Raw genomic sequence first — 26,447 nt, 5'->3', positions numbered from 1 at the left:
TTTTAGATAAGTCTTACCTGGAGAGGATATTTCTGTTTTAAACTAGCATCTCCAATTGTTTTCCTCCTTCCTTCCTCCCTCCCTCCCTCCCTGTCTTCCTTCCTTCTCTCTTTCTTTCTTTTCCCCTAAGCATATCACTGATGGAAAATCTGTTTGTGAGCAGGTCTTTCAAGTCAGCTGAGGGCTGCTACAGCACTGTGAGACGTGAAGGCTGCGTTGAATCAGCAGCCAATTCAGGAAATTATCTTTATTATTGCCAGCCCCTGGGGTCTCTGTGCATATGTGTGCCCATGTGGGTTTTCCACTGGGCTCAGTGCTCTCTGTGTGCCACCTGCAGGCTGAAGCCTCCGATTTCATGGACTCCCTCATGGGACTGCTCCTAAGGTGCACAGTGCAGGAGAGGGAAAACCTCACGCTACTAAATAACAACCTTGAATTTCTTCGAAATCCTGAGTATAAGCAAGGCCCAAAAGCTGAATGTGCCCTACAAATTCAGGTTCAAACCCAGCCCCCCTTTCTTTCTGCATCATCCTCTATGTGGATAAGCTGCAGATTCTTCCTTTTATATCAGACACAGGTTTGAATTAATCCAATTTTCCCTGGGTCACATCCCAGAGCAACAATTCCAGTTTCTATGCTGTACACATTTGTGTGGCTTTGTCTTTCGCCAGAAGGGAAGGGAAGGAAGACTACTATTCCTATCACAAGCTACTATGCAATTCGCCTCACGGGATAGTTTCCACAGAGCAGAGTTCAGAGTGGAAAAAGCTGGCTGGTAGTGAATAGTCAGGTTGTTCGTTAAGGAAAATTCTAGTGGAGAAACCTAGTGTCTAGATTTGATGAAAAGTTAATGAAACACATACAACATCGCTGTGATCTGCAGCTTATTTTGAACAGAAGCTGAACTCAGACAGGTGCATGTGAGGTTTTTGATAAATGTTTCATAGGTATTTGTGCATGACCCCAGATGTGGAAGGCAGCAGGGAAGCTAGCAGTTAAACTGCTAGGTGCACAGAAGGAACTGGGACAGTGGGGAGAAAGAAGGGTCCCTCAATGTTTTTGAACAAGAAGCAGGACACCAATAAGAAAGTGAACATAAGCGCTTTTTTTAATCTATAGTACCTTGGCTATCAGCTCTAAGTAAATGAGCTGCTAATTAGTTGAAGGAGAGTCTAATATAATTAAGATACAGTGAAGAACCTGTTTACGGTATTGCTACTACAAGACTAGAGCAAAATGTTGGCTAACACACATTTTGCAATCTATTGTTTGTCTGAAAAATAAGCTTGCTGTGGTATCTGTGTTAAATCTGGCTTGCAAAGAAGTCAGTACAGTATAGAAACGGAAGAGGTAATGTGCGTCACAGCTCAATCCTCATTTTGACAGTAAATACATTAGAAAGTCAGTTAGATGCGATCTAGGAAGGGTGGAAATTCTCTAATGCTATCAAAGACTCAGATACTGTGAAACAAAGGAGCACTGCAGTTAAATTTGTTCTAAAGCTCATACCATCATGTAACATAACCAAAGCGAAACTGTAATGCTGAATGCTTAAGAGTTTACAGTTGCTTTTTTAGCTATGCATAAATTATGAATGCATATTTCTTTTCTGGATTATGTAGTTAATGAGACTCAGTCTGCTTGGAAATAGGCTTGTCTGTTTAGAAAGGCAGGGTATGTGTGAAACACAAATGGATAACCAACAGGCTCACAGTTCTGGAAATAACACCTCCTGACAGCTCTAGGGTAGAGCCCCGCTTGAACCAGGGAAAGGCAGTCAGCCTCGCTTATGCAACATAACATGCCCTGACTGCACTAGCAAGCGAGGCGCTTTTCACTGTTTCACCAAGCCCAGTGGAAGAGCCCTCCATAAGAAAAGTACTTCCCAACAGTCTCATTCCTCCCTGTGTCTTACGGTTGTGCCCTATCTATCTCAGGTGCATCACATACACCTTCTCTGAAATACTCAGGCTGAGCAAAACTCATTCACTTATTGACTCTAGCCTGGAAATAGCATGAAACTCTGAGCTGGTGGGAAGTCAAAATGCAAACTACAAAACCTGAAGAAAGATTAATTTCCAATTTCTACAGCACACTCTCTATATAGGATGAAAGAGCACCTTGAGTTCATGCAGGTCTTTTCTATACATGTTAGAGAAGCTTCCAGAATAAAATGACCACTGGCTTAGGAAGGAGAGACTTCAAGATGTAAAATAAAGGCATTATGGTTGTGTATTTCTCTAGTCTATATAAGTGCATATCTGGGTCTGGTCTTCTTGCAAGGCTCCCTTTCCACTGTTGATTTGGCTTTGATAAAAATGATGCTTGAGATTGGTGGTTTTATTCTGCATACGTAAATGTTAAGAAGTAAAACCTGAAAGTAATCAAAAGGTAAGATGAAGCAAGAGGTGGAAAGAGAGTGGCCAGTTTGTGAGCGAGACCAGATCTGCTCAGCAGCACTCAGCAACACCTCCAAGAGCTTTGCTCTGGAGGTTTCCCCCTGAATTTCTCCTCCCTGAGCACCACAGGCTGCAGGGCTTTCAGCTGCCTCTTGGGCAGAACAGGTAGGTACCCTATTTCACGTTTTCTCTCCTCTTTTTTGCTTTTTCTTACATTTCTCTTTTGCCTGCTGGCAATTATTTGCTGCTTCCAGACAGGCTTTGTAAAGCCATGATGCCACGGGGGAGTCATTGGTAAAGCAGCCTCAGAAGTGTTGCTGACCTGATTGCAAAGTATCACATTAACAAAACAGGACTTTTTTTCCCCTTGCTCAGCCTACCAGCAGGGTTTCTGCTCGATCATTCTGTGTGTGGGAGACGAATCCAGACACTGCTCCATTACTCACTGGCCTGAATAGAGAAAGCATTTCCATATGTTTTCCCTAATGTGTGTGTACACATTACAAACTGAACTCTTAAATCAGTTGCTCTGAATTTCTAGTACCGATAAAGGGATCAGAGTTAGGCTGTCTCTGTCACAGAGAAAAAAAATGGCTTTTAGCTTACTGACGTCTAATTTTTTCCTTGGTTTTCATGCCAACGTTTTCGATGGACACATCAACCTAGATACAGAAGATTTTTACAGCCAAGTTAGCACAAATCACAAATCTACTGGGGCTTGAAAGCATTATTGTGGTCTCTCTTCTTTTCTTTCCGTCCTTCATTTCAAATAAATGTTATTGTAGTGTGGATTCATGGCCTGTTTTATTTAACTGTAATATCAGATGCCTGAGATTCAAATACCATCAATCAATTCATATATAGTTATCCTAGATACAAAGCAAGCATTGTGCACACTACATGAATGTGTTTAATTACTTTCAATACATTTGAATAAAGCAGTACCACATGATAGACAATGAATTTCTCACTGATCCTGACATACTTGGGGTGATGCTAAGGAGCATCGCTGCTGTGGCTGTAATTTCTAACCACTGGGAAAGCTCAGCCGTCACCCACAAGTGTACTGGCTGTCATGGGTCCCTGAGATTATGAAATGTAACTGGAGACAATTATGAGCAAGAATGGACACTGTAAGCCTTGAGAATAATATCGCCAACACTTCCAGTTTGCCACAGTTTAGAACTGGGAAGCCTCTTCAAAGTACTTTCTATTGTGATCCGATGAGGTCAAATCAGACCTCATTATCTGCGCGGCAGCACTGATAATGCCCTGATGGATGCCAGGTTACCTGGTTGATGATAATCAAGCCAGCCTTGGAGCCTGAAGAGCAGCAGTGAGACTCCTGCCTGTACAATGTATCCACAGCTGGGGGAGAGGTTGATCCCCACAAAGCAGAGTGGGACTTAGAGGTTCCCAATCTGAGAGGCTGGGGGAGGCTGAAGCCTGGAGGGGCTTGGCTGCTACACCTTTTGGTGCTACTGCAGTCCTTAGCCTGAAAGTATTTATCAGGAGCTATTCAACACCCCTAGTCCAAAAACTGATGGAGAGCACCACAGGGTGACACACAGGGGACAATGACGTGGCCGTCAGCTAAGGACACACAGAGCAGCTGGTGGCACTGGATGGACTTCTTAGGCTGGTGCAAAGCCACCTTGGAGCTGCTGCTACACCAAGCGGGTGACCCTGACACTAGGATAACCATCGTGGGAGCCGTCATGATGATCAGGTTCAGTCCCGCCGGGAGGGAGTCAGGCAAGGGCAAGAAGGGATCGGAGAAGAGGGAGGACCATTGCGGTGTGGGGACATGTTGTGGAGGAGACTAGAAGGAGGAGGACAGAAGAGAAAGCAGCTTCTGCAAGGGAAGAGGGGCAGCAGAACACAGGTAAGTGTGGAAAGAAACTTCATAAATTCAAGGGGCATCAGGATGGGAAGTTGGAGGGGGCATCCAGAAAAGAAGGAAAGGGAAAAAAAGTCTGGTAAAGCTAGAGTCTTGAAAAGAGTTGCTGTTGATAAGGCAGCAAGAAATCTTGAAGGAGATAATCGCTCAGGTAAGAAAGAGCCTGAGCCTTACAGTGGAAATCTCTTTTTCCTGGGAACATGAATGCTGGAGAATGATATTGCCCAAGTAGAAAGAGTGCATTTGATTTGATTTGAAAAGCAAAGAGAAGGTATAGTGATGCTGGATGACATAGAGCCATTACTCTGGATGCAGACATAAGGAACCCTAGTTTTTTTAAGTACATGGAAGACCAAAACTTCATGGTATTTTGGCACTGATCTTGACAATGAAGTGGCTTTGCACTGTGCAGGGTATAAAGGCAATACCATAGGAAATGGAGACATTAAAAAATCATGGTTTCTGAGAGGTAATAGGTGTTCTGTGGGGAGAAAATGGGTTGTGGGATACTAAAGGAAGTGGCTCGGCCATGCGAGCAGCTGCCGGAGCTAGGCAGGCTGAGACTGCACAGCCAGCCGTCTGTGAGACGGCCTCACTGCTAACCCCGGTATCACACGCATGCAAAACCTTGTGAACCCTCAACTTAAAAAATAGCCTTCAAATGGGCACTTGGGGGCAGTGGTTGCTCGGCTGTAAGGAAGGCAGAAGCGGTACCCAGCTGTCGGGCGGGAACGGTGTGGAGGCTACCATAGGCAAATAACCATAATGCGAAGGCAGCATGGGCCAAACCACAAGCTCTCCAGGTCTCAGAGGGCTTCAGTTTTCGGAAACACATTCATGTTCTGTCACAAACCTGAATTACGAGGTGATTCTTTGGTTCTAACTTGCCTTCATTTCTCAGGGCAGCATGTAGCCGTGAAAGGGCTCAGAAAAAAAGGTAGGTGCTGTCCTTCAGAGTTTGTCCCTTCCTATTTATTTCTTAGCTACACCCTGGCTGTGCATGGCTTTTTACAGAAGGAGAGGAGAAGCCTGACCTGGGAGAAGCCTGCAGGTGACATTTGTGCCAGGACCCGCTCCAGTGGATGTTGGGATGGATGTTCTGGTTTTTACCTGTCTCCCCTCGAACACAGTATTCCAACTCCTTTAACACCGTTAAGTATTTTTTTGTTGAACTCCTATACCTCCTTCAGACCAGCAAACACCAAGAAGACAACATTACCGTTTCATATGTCCTGATGCTCCTCATAAAAGAAGCCCCAGCAAATAGGTAGGATGAAAAAGGGGAGGGATTCCAAACTTGCTAATAGTCGTCAGAAAGTCCTCTGAAAAGTGCATATAGCCAAGGCTGTGTTAGTTCTTCAGCATGACTTTTGCTTTCCACAGGGAAAAAATGCACTTGGCATGGTTTCTGTGGGCAGCAATGAGAGGGGTGCACAGATGTGTATAGACAGATGTGACCGCCCCCACCTCCACCTCACCTGAAGTCAGCTGGCCGCAAGCTATTTTTGATCTTCAGAGCCATCTGTCTGGGCAAACATCGCTCACTGCCCAGGTGAAAACACCTTTTCTTTCAGCAAGGCTTCCCTAGCAAAAGGGCCAAGATGGAAGTAGGAAGTTGTCAGCCCTACAATAGCAGAGGGATGGTACAAAAGCAATTAGGGCTTCTTTAAAAATTTGTGAAAAAAACACAGTAAAAATGTTAGGGTTTTATCACAAAGTGTTTTATGAATCAGAATTTGAAAGTTCAAAAGGACAACTAAGACAAATGTCAAGGCCCCATTCTTCAGAATTAATCTGAGGAGGCAAAAACAATCCAAGGAAAATAAGCATAGACAATTTCCATGCTCAGCTGTGCATAAAATAAACATCCCCATCAGAAACTGGGGATTAAAATGAACGCTTCAAGGTTTAGTGGTGCAAACAAATAGGGGAGAAAAGATTTATGGCATTTTATGTTTTAATTTTGTTCCTTTTATGCTATGCCAAATTGCCCAAACTCTGTGATGCATTAGGCCATAAAAAAGCACAACTGTCAAAATCAAAGCACAATATAGATTTAAAAAAATCTTTAAAATTAAAATAATGAGATTTCTTTGTCCACCTCTTCGGAGATCTCACTTTCATAATTATCTAAGAAAGAGTTAATTAAGTCTATTAGTGTAAAACAAAGCTCTTCTGTGAGGTGTATTAAATTTGCCATGTTTTATGTGCAAATCATGGCTGCCAGTTTTATGCATTATTAATTTTTTTCATATTTTAGGTTTTGGCCCTCTCAACTTGTCAACCAAACGAGGGAGTGCACTGTTTCACAGGAAGTAAACTCTGTAGAAGAAAGGCTAGAGAAGCACGTCCTTTAGGGGTCTTTGTGACATGAGTCCTCATGGACCCTGAGCTTTCTGCTCCCAACAGATACCTAACAGGAGAGCAGCTGGAGGTGTCCTGTCTCACTTCAGGGAGTGTAAAAAAGGCAGAAGTGAAGTATGCTCCAAGCAGGAGGGCTATAGGACCTGGCTCCTCCTGCAGTGTTGCTTTGATGTTGTTGTTCTTTAGAGGCAGACCCAAGTGGAGAGATCTACAGAGCTAAAAGATAACCAAACATCTAATTCAAAGACTATTATCTTCCATAGGCTTTGCAGCAAACTGCAACAGGAGTCCTGTTTGTTTGCTCTGATAATTCCAAGGGCTATCATTCTTGCAGGGTTAATTTTATTTTATCTTTTATAATTTCTGAATGACATTAAAAATGAGCACTTCCTTTAGTCAATCAGTTCAGCACATTCCTCAGCAGAGAACTGGATATGAAAGGCCACAGTCTAATCTCAGTAAATTCAATAGAGACTGACATCACTGGGATCGGTGCTGAATCTACATACATGTTGCCAGAGGCAGATCCAGAAACTGGGTAGAAAAGCATGGAAAGTTTGTAGATGTTCAACTATTATCCATCACTACTTGGTAATAAAGCAGAAAGAATGAGAGAAAAAATTATTCTGAAGTAATCCTGTTTTGTTGGTAGAAGAAAAATGGATGCATAATTAACAATACATAATGCAGAATTAACAGTCTATAATACCTTCCTCTGAAAACAGTAGCAAAGATCTGGGTTTCATCAGTTTTTCATTGTCCCGAGCAGGCCATTTACCTGTCTGCATTGTGAAATTAACTTTTCTCAATTAATGCTAATATCAGTTCTTTTTGTTCTAATCAGACTCTTCCAAAAAAGCAATAAGCAATGTGGGATTAGCATTAATAAGAAGGAAAAAAAAAAAAGGAAAACCAAGCATATTATTCCTGCTGCGTTTTTGCTGTTAGGGTTCCACTTTCACCTCCACTATTAATAAGGCTGTGGGTGAAATTGGTTTCTCTGATGATAGAAAAAATAGTGGTGTGCTTCTAAAGGATTTTTTTTCCTTGCAGAAACTGTTATAAGCAGAGCAATTGTGTGGATGCAATGGAAGGCAAATGTCGGAAACAGAGTGTGAATCTTTCCCTCTCAAATCATTTAACAATGGCAGTGCCTGTGCAAATAGTCATCCAAGAGGGGTAGAAATCACAAAAACCTGCCTACCATAGTAGCCTGAAGTCCTTTACTTTGTAGTACATCCGCTGCATGGAGATCGCAGATAAAAGTCTAGAGGAGCACAGATTATGAAGTGCAAGGGCCACCTCACATTTAACACCCGCCCACCCACCCCCTTTTGCTTCAGAAGCTAAATAAGCTGTTCTGAGTGCATTACAGCCAATTTCTAGCTATGGCTTTCTCTGTCACAAAAAGTGTGAATTTAATCTCTTATGGGTGGCAGGGGTTTGTTGACTGAAGACAGCTTTGAGGAACAGAGCATGTTGATGTTTCATGCCCAGGTAGAGAAGAGATGATAAAACCGCCACAAGTTTGGGTTTTACACACCGGATAAAAAGCACTAGAGAGATTTCATTATTACTGTTCTTCAAAAGCTCTCCATAGTGCAGCCTCATTGAATGTGATGCATTCAAGTCATCAGGAAAGAAGAGTTGTGATATTTCACAGATAGGGTAAGGCTATGGACCAGGGAATGAGTGAAATGAGATACCACTGAGACACCTTTCTGTATCTGAGAGGGCTCCAATTCAGCCTCATCAAACTATTGCAAGAAGAGGGTGCATGAGAGGGTGCATGCCAGGTACACAGCAGAGTCCTTAAACCTACTCAGAGGAAAGGGAGAATGATAAGGACAGAGCCCTCTCCAACCAGAGGACATCCAGGCACTCAGGGAGGGTATCGTCTCCCCTTTGCTGTGATCTGCAATGTATCTCAGGGCTTTCCAGGCCAGGTGGCCCGTTATTACAGTAATCAAAGGAGAGGGCAAACTACTGCTGTGTCTAACACCCATCCTCTCCTGCATCCCCTCCTCTTTCTCTCAACAAAGGAGAAAAAAAAAGAAAAATAAGTTGTTTCAGAAAGCTAAAACCATTGCATATTATCTCCAAAGACCAAACACTGCTTGCAGACCACAGGCAAAGGCCTGGTGAGGGTTCGTGAATGATGCTATCTGTTGACCACTGCCACTGACAATATCTTCAGTGTGCCACAGGGTCCCTCAGCGTGGCAGGACACCTCACCCACGTGCCTTTGGGCTGCAGAGGACTCTTTGGGTGGAGGCAGCAAGTGGCCTCGAATACATGGATGGAGTGAGTGGGATGGGACCTTGAGACTAAAGCAGAAACGTGTCATCTCCCTGTGAGCAGCCTCTGCCTCCAAGAGGAACCTCAGTTTTTTCCCACAGCCTTTGCTGTCCCAGCTTAGCCCTCAGGCTACAGTAGCCTACATGAGACTGAATCTGTTCCTGTAAAGGGCTGCCGTCTGGCCTTTTGCCATTACCCTGAAAAATTAACTCTTCAAGAGAGTTGTTACAAACAGTATGATCCTGGGACTGGAGCTCTGTAAATGAGGTTTTTAAGAGGGGCATGGCATTCAGTAGTGCTACAGACAAGAACAAATGAAGCATATAAACAATCTATTCTCATCTGTCGCAGGAGCTGCCCAACATAAAAGCCAGATTACCTTTGGCCAGTGCTAGAAGTATTTCTAGGTAAGGTAATATGGACAGTCCTAGGATCCCTGTGCCTCTTTTTAAAAGCACATGTGCTTATTTTTATTCCCAGGTTTAGAATGGAAAAGGGTTTTGGAAATACTTACAGGGCAGCCTGGTGCAAATGTAGAACCACATTTAGGCAAATCAGAGCACAGTCAAAGGCAATTTTGGAGGATCGTAGGTTTGATTAATCAGTTTGATAGCACTCTCCTTAGGAATGAGCTCCATGCTTGCACAGTTTGGGTTTACTACCCAAGTACATAACAGGTGCCCATAGTCCAGAGCACAACGGTTCACTTCAAGTGAAACAAAATCCAACACACATGTTGGTGTTCTGCCTGGTGGCTCCCAAGACATTTCCTGACAAGAGTACATTACTGTTTGCCTCAAATGCTCCATGCAAGAAGTATGTGTCAGGGAAGAAAGGTGTTCCTCTGCTCTGTCAAAGTTTTGGACCTGCATGACACAGATATATGTGTTGCTTGGTGCCAGCACTAAAACAAATGTGACATTTGTATATCCTCTCTGTCTCATACTGCCAAAGCATATGTCAAACGTACTACAGAGTAGCCTTTTCCATACAATTTTTCCAGATGTATCATCTTTACCACTCCAGCATCAGTCCTTGTTGCTCTGCCTGCAAGTTAAATCTTCATATTATTGACTACTGACAGCACTTTGCAAAGTGGGTTTATTGCTGCCTCTGTAGGAAGTGGACATTTACCCTATTCAAAGTAGATCTTTTCCTGGTGAGAGACTAAGCATAGCAGGAAAACAGAAGGATTTACAAAGAGCTTACAAAATTACCTCCTTGAGAAAAACTAGATGGAAATGCTTAGAGAAGCAAGCTGCAAAAAATGGGACATCCAATTACTGGTCATCCCAGTACGTCTGTGGGGTTTCATTTGATCACTTGTGAGGACTGACCCAGTGAGGTGGCCCTGGATTGGAGCTTTCCATCCGCATCCTCATCTGCAGCCCCTCAGGCACTGCTGGAGCTGGGGCTACCCTGCGTGACACAGAGGTGCAGGCACACGACCAGCCCGGGCTCTGTGGGGGCTATTGCTGATAAGTGCTCACAGACCCACGCTGGATCCCTGGGTTTGGGTGCTGAGGCTGCACCGTCAGTGACATAATGTCTCCTTTCTTCTAGCCCTGTGTTTGTGTGTCTAGCCTACTGACAGCCTTGTTGCCTGCTCAGAAATATCTGCCTGACCATGCTGGATGCTGCTGATTGATATGAAAAAAGGCAGAAAAGTGCTCCGAGTGGTTCTCAGCAGTGGTCATGACAGCTGCCAAGGAGCACAGCGTGGCCAGGAGCTGTTTCGGGCTATAAAAGCATGCCCTACTCTCAGGAGGGTGCTAGGCAGCTTTGGCAAACCCTGCTCGCTGCTCAGCTGATGATCCTGGCGCTGGGCCCAAGGTCAGGGGACTGCTTTCCCTCAAAGGCCGTGATCCCTTTAGGGGCTGTTGACAGGGAGGTGTTGCTTGTGTGGCACTTACCAAGAGCAAAGCAGGCTTCAGCTCGAGCTGTAGCCACAGAAGTAGCCCTTCTGTAAGGAGAGTCTACAAGGGGCTCTCTGTGGCCTGGGTATGCAGCAGGGAGAAGGGAGCTTCTGGGAGGCCTCTTCTGGGAAATCTCTTCTGGGAGGCCTCCTTGGCCCTGGTGTAGCATGACCTTGGGAGGATTGTTCACTGCACCTGTGGCTGGGCAGTGCAAAGGTGTGATGTGGTGGTGTCTTGGCACAGGCAGCACTGAAGTGCCTCAGTCTGCTGTGCAAAGTGTGAGTGCTGCCAGGGAGGAGGGCAGGTGCGCCACGGGATGCGCCCGAAGGCCACCCCGAGGGCTGGGGACCATGTCGCAGGGTCCAGCTCCAGGGCAGGGCTGGTGCTGGGAGTGAGGGGAAAGAGGCAGGAATTCAACATTCTTTATTCCTACGTGGTTTGTTTCAGGGACATTTGCAGTCACATCCCTACTGCATCTCTCTGTTACCTCTTGCTATTAAGCGATGTCAGTCACATGGGATCTAAGATTGTCTTATTTCTTGCCAATATCAAGCTATTACAGCCCGAATTCTATAAAGGAATTAACACTCCAGGAATCAAATCATGAAATCATTGTAATAGGCAAACACTGTTTGCATGCAGGTCATGTCTCTGAAGGTCTAACATTGATTTTAAATTCTGCAGCCCGCTCCTCCTGCTTGGGCCCCAGCGGGCTGCGAGATGCTGAACCTGCTGAAAGCCCCCATCGGAGATACATGCGGCTGTGGCAGCAGGACCGGCTGGGAGGAGAAGGCACCCGGAGGAGGCTGGGAGAGGGCTGGTACGGGAACAGAAGAGACAGTCCCCTGTTCTCTTCAAATGACATCGTGGTGCAGAGCAAAAGTGCCTTTCCTTCACCAATATACCATCTGAATGCACTCTGTGACCATAGAAAAAAGCCTTTCATAAAACACACTTTAGTAAATCACAGAAACCCCTCTAACACAAATTTTGATCAGCAAGGTTTTCCATAACATCTTTGCTAATGAAAAGTTGCTTACCTAAATGCTGGCTAGCATTTGTATTCTCCAGAATTTTGCAAATAGTAATAAAGTGGGGTTTGAGGCAGAGGTTGTGGGGTTGTGGTTTTTCTGTTTCTTTTGTTTTTCCCTTAGGGAGAAACTGCTTGTGCAGTAACCAAGGTAGCCACTAGTGTTAAGGCTGTTACACTTCCAAAGGCTAGCCATTAACAAGATATTTGGCTGCACCACAGATGATTTGAGTGCTCTTATTTGAAGGGCAAATAGTCATGGTTATTTTTATAGACACAGAAAATATTTTAAAGAAGCATCTGAGTCTGCCTTTTGTGCAGCCCAGAAAAAAGGATACAAAAATACAGGATCCCTGTAGATACAAAAATGTTCTTTAGGTTTTTAACACCATTATACTTAGAATTCACCTTGTTTTTCCCTTCCTTTTCTAATTTTTTTCACTGTTTTTTCTCTGCTAGTATCAAGAGAGAATACATTGCTGCAAGTAAAATAAAAGCTTTTATCTAGGATTTCTCCATGCTCTGAAATTACAGTTCTATATGCCCAAGTGACAGTTAGGTAAGGGATTCAAACAAACAGTTAATGAGCAGTTCTTCATTAAACTCGCTGCAGGAAGAGCTTAAAGTTCATGTAGTTCTCCCGTCCTTCACAGATGAGGCCTTGAAATTCCCCTCTGAATAATTTTTCATTTTTTTTACTCTAAGTTTTCGGGTTCTTTAAATTTTTGTTATCACAGTTGGTACAAAAAATTGAACATGGTTTTATAGTTGTATTTTATAATTGACACAATATGTGTGCCCCTTATGGAAGTGGTGGAAAGAAATGATGGAAGACAGTGGAACAAAGTCTAGTTGGAGGCCAGTACCTAGTATTGTACCCCAGGGGTCAATACTCGGTTCAATCCTGTTTAACATCTTCATTAATGATCTGGATGATGGGGCAGAGTGCACCCTCAGCAAGTTTGCAGATGACACCAAACTGAGAGGAGTGGCTCATACGCCAGAGCGTCATGCTGCCAGGGCTGAACATGAGGCGGCAATGTGCCCTTGTGGCAAATAAGGCTAACAGTACCCTGGGCTGCATTAGGAGGAGTGATGCCAGCAGGTTAAGGGAAGTGATCCTTCCCCCCTACTCATCCCTGGTGAGGCCATACCTGGAGTGCTGGGTCCGGTTCTGGGCTCCCCAGTACAAGAGACACAGACGTACTGGAGAGAGTCCAGCAAAGGGCCACAAAGATGATTAAGGGACAAGAGCATCTCTCCTGTGAGGAAAGGTTGAGAGCTGGGACTGTTCAGCCTGGAGAAGAGAAGGCTCAGGAGGTTTCTTATCAATGAGTACAAATACCTCAAGGGAGGGTGCAAAGAAAATGGAGCCAGCCTCTTTTCAGTGGTGCCCAGTGACAGAACCAGAGGCAATGGGCACAAACTGAAACAGAAGAGGCTCCATCTGAACATCAGGAATCACTTTTTTACTGTGAGGGTGACTGAGCACTGGCACAGGTTACCCAGAGAGGTTGTGGAGTCTCCATCCTTGGAGGTATTCAAAAGCTGCCTGAACATGGTCCTGGGCAACGTGCTCTAGGTGGCCCTGCTTGAGCAGGGGGGTTGGACCGTATGACCTCCAGAGGTTCCTTCCAACCTAAGCCATTCTGTGATTCTGTGAATAAAATGCACGTTATGAACAGGAATTGGGATTCTCAAGATGCACACTGCCTCTATTCCAATACACTTCCACAGCATATCAAAACCAAACCATCTTGCCTGTAATTGTCTACTGTTCCATCACTATTGCACAACAGCTAGTAAGAAGTAATAGCAGAGAAGTCTCTGAAAGCCTTCTTCATAGTCCTTTTACTGCTGGAGCCACCTGCCACAGGGAAGGCTGTGGTTCAAAATCACCTTGTGATCGGTTCCGCAAAGAGCAGATTTTGCACTGATGGATTACTCCTTTTCCCTTCTTCCATCTTTCCTTGTCCCTATCATATCGCAGCCCTATATACTATGAGCACAGCAGAGCACCCTTAGCAAAAGTCTTGGTGTAAGCAGTTGCCTGGGGTCCATGCCAACTCCCCTCCAGCTCATGCCACCAAAGTCCCTCCAGCCCTTAAACTCCAGCGCAGCTGCAGCCCCTGTAGCCATCGCAGTGGAGCGGGAAGCCGTGGATTAGCTTTGCATGCCTTTTATTTCTGATAGCAGTGGTACTACCCAGCTATTTAGCATCTGAAGGCAAAGCTGAGCACAGCTCAGCCATTTGAGACTGTACTAGCATTTTTACACCATGTGCGTTATTGCTGCAGCGCTTCTTTCCAGGAAAGTGGAAAGTGCGGAGGGAGCGGATCCGCTCCGTGAGTCACTGGGCAGGTTCCTGCGGGCCAAGCCAAACGTGGGGCTTCAGCTAAAAGCTGCTTTTATGGGAAATATGGAACGTGACAGTTGTTTGGGTTGGAAGTTCCTTCCACCACTCGGGGCCAAGTTCACCCAGGAGTGTGCGTGCTCCTAAGCACTCCCTGGAAAGTGAGGCTGGAACATTTTACGCCTCTTCGGTCAGGCGTTTGCTTACCATAGAGCTTGCTAAATCTGTCTTCGGTGCCATGGGCACCCGCTTGTTTCTATCTCTTCCTCCTGCCCCTTCTTATTAACATTTTCGAAAGGTTTCATTTTTTTCCCCTAAGAGAGCTTGCAAGAAATGAGAAAATGCTTGTTGCTGCTTTTCATCTATTTATTTTGGCTGTTTGTTTCGCTCTTCTTCAGAGAGATTGTGATGCATAAATAAGCTATGACGTGTCATCCCAGAGGGAGGAAATGGGAGACCGTGCATGGAAAATGTTCCCTAGTTTTCCTCCTGTAATTTCGGTAATGACATCATACTAAATGACCGTGCTCTTTCCTGGAAGAGACTTTGGTGTGTTTTCTTTTAATCATCCAAGGTGTATGTGCTCAGACCTTCACAGTAAACCTGAAACCAATTCCGAATACATATCTTTAAGTCCTTCAAGGTCTATATCATACCCCATTTAAACAACCAATTAAGGTTTAATTTCACTGTAGTTTTCAGATACAAGGCAATCACTGTCTCCTGCAGTGCCGATAAGGACTGCAGCAACAAAGACTAACACTCCAAGTAGTAATTTAAAGATGGAGAAAGGAGGTGAAAGTAAAAGATTTCCCCCTTTGAAACCAAGCAATTATAAGCCTACAGTGGCCATTTCCTGCTGTGACAACTGCTGGTAAAAAATAAATGAGAGATATCCTTAACCTATAGGTTCCACTGTCATTTGGGGGTGAAATATTTTTTGTTGATTTTATGTGATTTTTTTTTTCTCAGGGGTTTTGTTTTTTTCTTTTGGTTTTGTTCTGTTTTCGGGTGGGTTTTTTACTTGCTTAGGCTAAGGGAGGGGAACTAACAACAGGGGCAACAGACACAAAAGCAGGAGAAGTTTCCCCCATGCTGCCCAGTTGATTATTTTAGCACTCACCTGTGAGCACTCTTCACTGTAGAAGGGATACACTTCACTGCCTTTGAGAAGCCATATAGAAACCCTTCCTTGATCATCTTTGCAGCAGAGGCTCAGCTCTCAGGCTTCCAGCACTTGCAGTTAAGCAGGCTGTCTGGTGTGTGATGATTTTGTGACGCAGATCGCTATCGGTGAGAAGCTAAGCTGAAAATTACTTATTTCGTTTCACGCAAGACGGGGAATGGAGGCAGGGCTAGAAATGAAGTAAAGCACTGTAGCTAAATTCAGCAAATTCAAATGGGAGCAACTTGCTGGCTTGACCAGAGACTGGTTGCTGATTGCAGTACTTGAACCGGACTTCCCCAATGGTGTAACACAATGACTCCTTAGAGTCCTAAGTCAGGATTTTACTAATTAAGACTACATGTCTGAATATGCAGATGTACACATCAATATAGTCAAAAGTTGAATTTGTTCTATTATATTGGCTTTCCTTATTTATATTTATTAAAAAAAAAAAAAGAAGAGGAAAGAGAGGAGAGAACACAGATTACGTGCGTAACGTACTGGACATCTGCAGACATTCTCATGACACATAATAAACTAAAAAAAGCAAAGTTCAGGAAGTTTGACACATAACTACAAAGGAATGATCACAATTGCAACATTAGCTCTTTTCGGTGCATTAAAAGGTACTGCCACTGTGCTTCCCCAATGATTTTTATGGTATTAGCATCTTCTTGTTTCAATATTAAATTTTTTCTTACATAAGGATTTGTTGCAAGATCACACTGAAAAGAACAGAAAATTAGTAGAAAACTGCCCGGATGGGGGAAGCAATGAAACTGCATATAAAGAATGGGAATCCAGCCCAGACATCCAGCCCAGGCCTCTGTCTACTCCCCCTGGACACCACTTGCAGTCAGTGGAATCCGGTCAATAGACGTGGTGTATTCATCTCATCCTAATGTAGATGCCCAAGCAGAGCAAGCATACGAGCTGCTCCCTGAATACACCTATTTCTCTCTCTCTTTCAACTACAGAAAGCCCATGGTGACTAGCTCAGCTGTGGACATCTTAAGTGATATGAGATAAATCCCACCCAAGGTGTCCATCAAATGCTCACTGAACTAGAGATGTGTTTTGCGTCCTCTTACCCCATTAATTTCTAGCAGATTGTAGGTGTTGTATGTGACAATAGAGTATAAAACATTTTTAGGCACATATGTGACTTAAATTCACAATGCATTTTTAATACATGGTTTGGAATAGACTTATTCACAGTTTGTTGTGCTGCACACAGTGGATGAAAGGCAGAAAACCCCACCATTATTTATGGTATGGCAAAGTATTTTCTCTGTGCTCTAAGTTAAAAAGATTATGGAGAAGAAAAAGAAACGGGGGAAAAGAATAACAAGAAGAACCAAAGGATCCCAAGGCAAATTTTATTTATGGAAGCCGAACTCTGCCACTTCATTTCCTTTGGCCCCAACACCTCCAGTAAGGCAGCTCAAGTCCCTGTGCCTCATTGGCACCTTTGTGCTGGTTTTGAAGATCTGGTTTTGGAGGAGGGTGGCTGCTGCCAGGCACTGGTGGGGACTGGCCAGGATCTCCAGCCTTGTGCAAAAGCAGATGCCTGGCTGCTCCCAGTGACCATACACTGCTGGGCGGGCTGGGAAAGCCAGTGGATATCAAGCACCAGGTCCCTGCTAAGTTAAAACTGTGGTCTGACTTTTCCCCATCAGTGTGAGGTCTGTGCAGGCTCAGAGACACCCTTGGCTTTGTGCAGCACACAGTGCTTTAAACCAGAGCTTGGCTTCGGCTGAGGTTAGGTATGAGCCCTTGAAGGAACAGTCCTGTCTGGGTTATCTTGTGCCAGGAGGGACCCCTGCTTGTCATGGTGAACCTACCCCTTCGGGAGGCATCATGTTGTGCATCCTCCAGGAAGATATGGTCACTTCTTCCCTTTGAAGTTAATGTATTATTTCCATCCCCCAAATTCATGCATGTTTATTGATTTTACTAGGTAGGAGGGAGGACTATAGCTCAGAGTGTGGCCAAATTGAGAGAAACAGATTTCAAAAGAAAAAAGTTGTTTCAAACTGAAGCAGGTATGAGATATGGAGAGGGTGCTCAGCAACCTCAGTCATACCTCAGCCATATCTCAGCCAGGCATCTGCCCCTATAAGTTTTACATAAAAAGTTTATAGGCACTTGCATCTGGGAGCTGAGAAGGAGAGGAGCTCGGGGCACGATCTCTGAGACTGGACCAGTGGCTTTCCAGGGTGGCTGGAGGACCCCCGGGCTCGGGCTGCCAGGGCAGGGTGGGTTTCGGCAGTCCGGCTGCCTTCCATCCTCTCACAGACACGGCACTGGGACCCCCCCCGCAGCCCACCCACCTGCCTGCACGGCCCTGCTGGCATCACACACGGTCACACCGAGGGAGAGGCTGCACATCTCGTGGTGGGAAATCGAAGAGATCTCTGCAGAGGCTGCTGAAAAGCCTGTCCACGTCTAGAGTTTGGCGGTGGTTGCCACCATGAGGCGGTTTCAAGATGGCACACCAGGGAAAAAAAAGAATCTCGTCGACAGCTTGTTTGTTACACTCGTGGTTATATAAAATGCAGCAGGCTCAGCCAAAAATAATGTGAAAAAAATGTCTGTTCTGAACCGGGGAAAAAACTAACATTTCCTAAAAAACTGAAAAATAAAAAAGTGAGGAGGCAGGGCAATCAATTCTAGCAAATCAAAGCTTTTAATTTTGATTGCAACCATATCTTTGTACATGCGTGTACATTCTAGTTAGCCTAAACTGAAATACAAAGACACTTTGAACCTCAGAAAATAGAGTTCTGGTTACATAATTACAAGAAAAATGCATTTTCACAGTTTCATAAGTTCTGTGTCACTGCTCTGAGCAAATATTTGTATTGAAACCCATAATTTAGATTTAAGTGAATAGGAATTTTCTGACAAGAAATATTAAATCACCAAATTTGCAGTCAGCCGTAGTGCAAAGCTTAGCTGTAACTCATTGTTCCGGTATTCATATATTAGAGAGCAGTGTTTGACCTTCCTTTGAATCTTGGCAAATCACACCTTTAGACAGGCATTAAAGGAAAGGAGTAAGATAGGGAAAGCACACTCCATGCTGCCTTCTCCAATTTAAAACAAAATTTGTATTTTAGAATAATAAATTTAGACTAAAAGCTAAAGAGTGTATTAAGCCATAACTGCCTATTAAGATTAATTCAAACCCAACATAGCATTTTTAAAAGTCTAATTTCTCCATTACAAAAAATCCATGCAACCGCTCCGTAAATAAATACAAATTTGCCTAAGCATCATCTGAAAGAGCCCCTCCCCCAGGCTGGCTTCTTGTCACAGGCAAATGCTTAATAGGTTGTGGCTGGAAAATCCCAGGGAAAGCTGGAGATTTTTATGAGATGAGCACTGATTGTGCAGAAGCCTGCAGCTACTGCTGACCTGCCTTTTTCACAGAAAGAGGATTATTACATAAAAGAGTGCTAGAGATATTGTATGAAAAATACATTTTAATTTCTTTCTCAGCAAGAGAAGAAGATGGAGAGAAGGGAAATGGGAACAGGCAGAGGAACTACTTCTGCAACTCATTTAGGTGGGATTCCTTTATTATTTTTATTATTATTGTTGTTACTTGGAAAGTTCTTTAGAGGGTCTTACATGGATGCACATGAACAGATCCCTAGTCCCACAGTCTCCCTTTGTCTCCTCCAGACACACAGAGTTGGTCTTTTGCATACATAAGAACGCACATACTCCCATCAGCATATATGTTTTTCTGCCTTTTTCCCATGATTTCCCTTCTGCTACTCCCTCCTTACCTATTAGACAGATTGAACCAAAAGAAAGACACTACTTGTCTTTCTAATTACTGTGCACATGGAGGTGCGTCAGCCTGGGCTTTTCTCTTAATTGTTAGCTGTCTAGGGGGGACTTCTCTTCTTGTCTTTAATGTCAGGGAGCTGCCTGCCTTCCCACGGTACACTGAAGAGCGCGAATGCAGTGCCGTAACCTCAATATCTTTGTTAAGTGCTCTCTGCTCCTTCTCCCTGTCTCTTACAGTCGCACTCACCTGGCGACAGCAGCTGTTTCTGCTCGCCCATTTTCAGCCTCAGGTTTCTCCCCAGGTCCCCCCCTCCATCCTCCCATCCCCCTCCAGCCTGGCGCTGATGTTGCACTTCAAGCTTGTTCACCCGTATCCATGACAACCAGGATGACATCAGCATGAGGACTCAACATCACAGTGAGGACTCCAAACCAATTAAATGCTAATAGCGCCTTTTTAATTGTGGTTGAAATATTTCTGGTAATGAAAAAAAAAGGGGGTGGATGGGTGAGGAGATGTAGAAGGTAGAGGAAGATTTCTCTTTCCTTGCTGGCTGCCTACGCAGTGACAACACTGTGTTTTCCCCAGGCACCACAGCAGTCTCAGCTGCTGTCAGAAATCATCCTTTCATATCCCTGAAGCAGTCGTCTGCATCCTCAGCGCCGCTACGACCAGCTGCAAATGCTTGGGTGGCCACTAATGTCTGATCTGCCATTGAGATGGGCGGAGGGGTGACACCGCTACTGCCTCAATTCCCATTCAGTTAGGCAGGGAAGCACACAGCTTTCCTCAGGCCAAATGTCTGCCCTCGCCTCTCATGCATGGGCTGAGCAAGGCCCCCGGCATGATGCTGCAGTGAGCAGGGAGAGAGGAGGCAGGTGTGCTGCAGGGATGTCACCTGGATCCCCTTGCAGGAGGTCCCATACAGACACACAGCCACAGCCTGACTTACGCTTACCTGTCTCTGCTGCTTCCCGTGCTCGCTCTGGCCGGGAGTAGCTCAGGGAGAGCTGCCTGGAGCAGCTCCTCTCCCACAAGAGCCCCTGTGGACTCTGCAGCATGGGGCTGGGGACCCACGGCAGATCTTTTGGGGCTGCAGTGCCGACACAGCTGAGCAGGGCAGAGCTGCTGCCATTTGAGCACAGAGGAGCAGTCCTAATGCCTCATCCTCCCCCACATAGGCAACTTCTCTGAACACAGAAATTTCCTAGGTGTGGAGCAGGGAGAAAAAATAACTTCCACCTAATCAGATTTGTGTACGAGCAGCCCTCCTTACTCACTTGCTGGCAATTGGTATTAACAATGTAGGTCAGGTCAGCGCCTGACAACCACAGGCTCTCGGCAGCAACCTCCCAGCAGTGGGGGAGCAATCATGTCCCCCCAGCCCTCATTCCCCGCTTCAAAACCTGCTCCTCAAGCTCCCCCCGTCGCACAGAGCCAGAGAGCTTCCACCAGGCTGGCTGCCTCTGAGAGCCTCCACCGCAGTCCCTGAGCTGCATCGGTCCTCGGGCATCCCCGGGCGAATGGGGTGCGCCGAGGCCGACTTACTGGTGGTGCTGAGCTGCGGGCATCATGGAGAGCCGCTGGGTGTCTGCACCTGCGAGGCTGCCCTTCATCTGCTGCCTAATGGGGTGGGGGAGCAACTATCTCCCTTATCTACTACTGACTTCTCCAAAGCCCTCGGGGTAAGACTCTTTTGCACCAAGCAGGCTTTTTGCAAAGGTACATCACCTCGCAGCTCTGAGATGGTTTGGACTACAGAGTGCCCATTTGTCAGTCTTTCATCACGCGGGACATGTTTTAGCTTCAGTTCGTTGCCAGCAATTCAGGCAACAATCCCACCCCTCATGAAAAACAGTTGCTCATGCTCCATGATGTCCCGCTATATCATACCAAGTCAGCTTCAGACTGTCCTCATTCCTAATTTTCTTGGGGAGCAGGTCTTCGACATCTTACAGGACACGTTTCTCCCTGTGAAGAGGGCCTGTGAAGCTATCGGTCCCAAGGGTGAGGTGAGACCAAATGCAGGGAGCAAAACTGTCTCGGCAGCTGGGGCGGGAGGGCCAGGCTCATTACCAAGAATCTCAGAAGACAAAAATCTTACGATCCTCATTTGGAAGGTGAAACCTGCTTGTTTGATAGAGCTGCCCTTGTGCTGTAACAAACATCACATGGGAAAGAAAGGGTAGAGGACCAAAAATGAAAAGAAGAAAGGAGAAAAAGCAGAGGCTAGGGCAAGAAATAGGGAAGAGAGAGCAGAGAAGAGGAAAAAATTGTAATGGAAAAAATGTACCCCGTTACACTTGGGAAGAAAGCAAGCAGGGAGGAAAACTAAACTTCGAAGCTGGTCTTCAGGGCTTCCCTCTGACTGTTCTGTGTGAGGAGCTCTGCTATCAAACCTTGGATTATATGGGAGGACTACACAATTAAATCAGTTGGAGAAGATCAACTGCCTTACTTGTTTTCAGGAAATTTAATGGTTACAACCACTGCTAGGGATGCTGCTGGAATGTTATTTCATGGTTTGATGTAGTTATTACCATTTATCTCTATAAAGGGCCTGTTCATCTATCACTGCTATCTGTTGTCGTGGCTAGAAGTTAGATTACTGACAAAGACTAAGATGTTGAATCATTTACTTTTATAATAATGGACAAATTTTAGCTTACTAAGAAAGTAGCTAATTCATGTAACGATCTTTGATGTTAATCCATGAGGATTTATGTTGCTTTTGTCCTATCTTATTTATGTGAACTCCTTTTCCATATTACAAGTGTAACTGCACCGCTTGGCTGACGGTGGCCTTTTAGCTGAACCGTCAACTGATTTAAATTGAGTATTGGACTAGTTCCCTTTGTGCTCCGTAGGCCTATACATTGGGGAAGGTGTTAGGGGAAGGCTACTATGGGCAAAATAAATGTTTAAATCCTTAGCTGGTTCAACTCTTTCTCTGTAAATGTTATTCCAACACCTTATTTCCAAATTTCCAGATGTCAGTAAAATACAGTAGAACAGTATCCACGCACTGCTACAGATGTTCTTGGCAATCTTTTAAAGTGTGCTGAGGGAGATCTGTCAGCTAGACTGGGCAAAAATATATGTGCCTAGTGAAAAATCAGAGGAAAATACGAAAAGGAGGTTTTATTTTTTTTAATCTTCTCATATTTCAGGGGCGGGGGGAAAACAAGAGAACTTTAAATCTCAAACACATTTTCCTAGCAGAAAGAGTTGGAGGAATGGTTCCCAACCCACTGCATCCACCAGCTGCTCAGGATCTAACACAAATGAGCTACCCACTGGTGATGCTGGCAGAGCATGGACTGAGGAGCTCCCTCACGTAGTCCCCAAGGAGCCCCTTGCCCCAGTGCCATCGCCTTTCCTCCCCATGGCCCAGGGAAGCAGGCAGAGAGAGCAAGACCTTCTTCTTTCTCACCGACATGACCTGTGGTCTGTGCAGGGCTGTGTGCTCAGGGTGCTGAGCAGTACAGCTAAGAGAAACCCCCTCTTTGGGCACAGCATCCCCAACCTGTCATGCACCACGGGTGCTAGCTGAATGATTGAGCTAAGGAGGGTGGATGAAATTTTGTTTGGAAAAGACCTGTGCTTGGTTAGTTGCAGCTGGAGAGAGGGAAGGTTGCCACTGTCCTTGTCCTGGAGGCAGGAGAGGAGGACCAGCATGGACACAGGCTCCTGCGAGAAGAGTGGACATCTGTTTTCAAAGGCAGCTGCTTTACCTGGGAGGAAGGAGCTGGCCTGGGGAGAGATGGGGCCTCCACACTTCTCCTTGGAGTGAGGTGGAGAAGAGGACAGCCAGCTCCCCTGCAGAAAACCTCCTCTCTGAGCAGGAGCAAAGCTGCTTGCTCAGTATTTTCCCTGCTGTGACCTGAGGAAACATTCACCTTGGATACACCCAGAAGAGGCCCTAAGCAGGGCTTCAGCTGCTGCTGGAGATAGCAGGATGAAGGCTGAACCTGCTGTGCAGCTTCCAGCTCAGATGCTGCCCCCAAATATTGTGTTTTCCCAGCTGACTGGGGCTCCAGTGCAACCTGAAGGAGCAGTGCTGTGCCCGGGTAACTGCACTGCCCGAATCACAACGCCCTTCTTGCGGTGTCAACTTCCATAATCTCACCATTTTCCATCTACTGCTAAAGTTCACAACAAAACTATGATCGACTTCAACAAGGAATAGGAGCAGGCTCTATTAGCATTCACTGTATCTGCTCACTGACAGCGCTGTATGTCACATTATCTCGTCACTGTAGGCATCCAGTGTGCCATCCTGCAGGATACATCCTATGCATTTTGAGCAGCTGGATTCTGTGTGCTTAGGCAGGAGTCTGCCAACTGCCTTTCTCTGGCAGGCTGTCTCACTGCATCCCTTCTGCATTTGCACAGGGCATTCAGCCTGTGAAACAGCGCAAATTCCCATCAGTTTGCTGGCAGAAAGGCTAGCTGAAGCCTATGATTTGTTCCAGGCAGGCAAGGGCTGGACGTGTGAGCTTGAAAATCCACCAGAGCCTTCATGTGGATCCCACAGAGCTATGCTAGGAGTTGAAAAAATGGATGTCTAGCATTAGCTCCCAAATGCAAAAGTAAGCACTAAATTAACAGCCTGACTTTGCGAACTGTTTCCTCCTCGGATTGTCTGGAACCAAGATAATTTGTTTACGTGATTCAAGATGGGTTCAGAAGCCTAGTTTTAGGTACTCAAATCTGAAAGTCTCATTTTAAAGCCTGCGTAGGTGTCTTTGTACACTTACCAATCTATTCAAGACCCTCACTTGAGCCATTACAGAGTAATACTGTGGGTGAAATCAAAACAGCAGATGACTTTGCTGCATTACCACCACAGCACAGTCCTTCATGGACCACCAGCAGAAGAAAGCTGGTAGTCTAAAGAGAATGGCAGCCGGGCACTTTGGGTTTCAACACGTATCACCTGCCCCACGTGCAGTTCTCCAGGTCCATCCTCACTCATGGAAATCCTTGTCAGCTTCAAACAGCTGATTTAAACCCCACCTTGTCTGAGATGCTGTGAACTGCCTGCCTGGCTGCTCAATTGACCGGGATTGACTGGCTTGGCAATAGCAATGGGAAAGGACTTCGTGCTTTCAAAACTACATGTGATTTAAGGAGAATTTCTGCAGAGGTGTCACACGATGGATGCCCACGGTATCTCCTCACACTGCATTTCAGCCCCCCGTCCCTGCTCAGCCCCAGGCCGGGGCTCCCGTGGGGGGCCGGGCAGTCTCTGGGCTCCCTGGGCTCTCTGACAACATGCTAGCCACAGAGCTGGGTCATGAAGGCAACAAAAAGGCTTTGGGTTTTGTTTTTGCACCATTTTCTTCAAATAGAGACACAGATTGAAAGATTAACTAGCCTCAGTAATGGCCATGCCTGTAGCATTTGACTGCTGGGAATTAGCTTGTCATTCTGTGCCTGGTTTACAAATGGAGGAAAAATGGTCTAGTCTCCATTCAGCTGTACCACTTTTCACCCCAGAATTGCCTTTACAGCTCATGTTTGAGCTGCAAGCATATATTTTCCTCTTTCCTCATTACACTTCCAGCTCTCTCAAATATTAAATAGCAGGTGCTTAGAATAAAGCATATTATTCTGACAAACATTTTCATCATGAGGTAAATTGGCACATACTAACTGCTTTAAAATACTTACTGAGTAATTGAATACAGCAGTACAGGTTACTATGCAGATGTCTGTCTCTAATAGTTTACGATTACACACTTTTCCCTGCTAAAGGGAGAGACAGTTCCACAAGTAGAGCTTGTTGTTTCAAACAAGCAAAAAAAAAAAAAAAAAAGAGGAGGAAAAAGAAGAGAGAGCAGTCCGTGCTACCCCCATAGGATATTCTTAAAAAAACAGATGGTTGTATTTTGCAGAAGCTTTTGAAGAAAACTTTAAAGAACTATGCAAATTTTTGCTATTGCTTTTTTTGGTTTGCATATTTCTTCTCAGTCTCCTTCTCTATCACACATGATTGCAAATCTGTTTCAACCTATAAATAGCTTTCTTCTTGCAAGCAGAGAGCTTTGTAATAGCAAGATATATGTTCCAGGAATGAGGGGGGGGGGGGAAGTTATTATCATTATTCTTTATCTTTTAGGAAATTCTGGGTTGTAAAGCTCAATGCTTTACATTTGGTTAATGTGTCAGATCAAAAACATAATCTCTGCCCCAAGGAGTTTACAGACTCAAAGGGACACCTTCAAACTGTAAATTACATTTCTGTCTGAAATGGCTTTACCTACCGTTTTGACAGGTAGCACTTATTGCCAAGAGGAAAAAGCAAAGGGAAAGCATGTTTCTCCATTTTTGCACCTTGGTTTGCAGCTTTGCCAGCACCCCGCGCCTAGTCAGTGTTACGGCTTTGCTGCCGGCCCCTTGCCCTTCCTGTGCTGTGTGCTAAGCATGAAGGCATCGCACCTCCACCCGCTGCTCTGGCCTGTGCTCGTGGACTTGTCCTTCCTTGTTAGGGGACACGAGGCTGTCTGCCCTAGCAAGAGCCGCGGCACTGCCGACGTCCCTGGCCGAGGTGTCCCTGGCCGAGGTGTCCCTGGCTCCCATTCAGGAGTCACTCAGAGGCAAGGGACAGATGCATGCTCCGGTCGGTGCCTGGGGTGCCGCGGCCTCCTGCAAATCTTTGCATAGCACAAAACCTGCTTCCAAGTGGGATTTCCTAAAGACAGTGCTTTCCATCACTTTCTCTCCCAGTTAGGCTTAGTGGTGATTTAAATAAATAAATAAATGCAACACATGATTTCAGATCCCTGCCATGAGTGTACTGAATAAAACTTGCTCTGAGTTTCAGCAGCCTCTGGGTGCCCTGTGCTGCGATGTGGAAGGGTTGGTCTTTACTGGCTGTGTCGACGCTAGCAGTAGGTGGGTGTCAGAGGGTGGCCTGGGTCCCCCATCATCCAGGCCGGGTACCTGGCAGAGTGTGCTGCTTTTTTTTCTAGTCCGTGTACTGTTCCCATGGGGACAAGTCCTTGGGAAGGGGTGACCAGTGCACATGCCCAGCCCCATCCTGCTATGGGGGTGAGAAACATCCAAGGCCCATACACAGAGACAAGAGCTTGGAAGCACTCCTGGGGCCTGTACACTAAATATACCAGCACCATCATCCACCCGCGGTGATAAGACCAACAATTCTAGGTGAGCTGCGTCCTGGGAAACAGGCAGCTCTGCTTGTAGCAACC

The sequence above is a fragment of the Gymnogyps californianus genome, chromosome 1, assembly GCF_018139145.2.
Source record: "Gymnogyps californianus isolate 813 chromosome 1, ASM1813914v2, whole genome shotgun sequence".
NCBI classification, from domain to species: domain Eukaryota; kingdom Metazoa; phylum Chordata; class Aves; order Accipitriformes; family Cathartidae; genus Gymnogyps; species Gymnogyps californianus.
The sequence above is the reverse complement of the archived record's forward strand: the minus strand, read 5'-3'. Positions refer to the sequence as shown.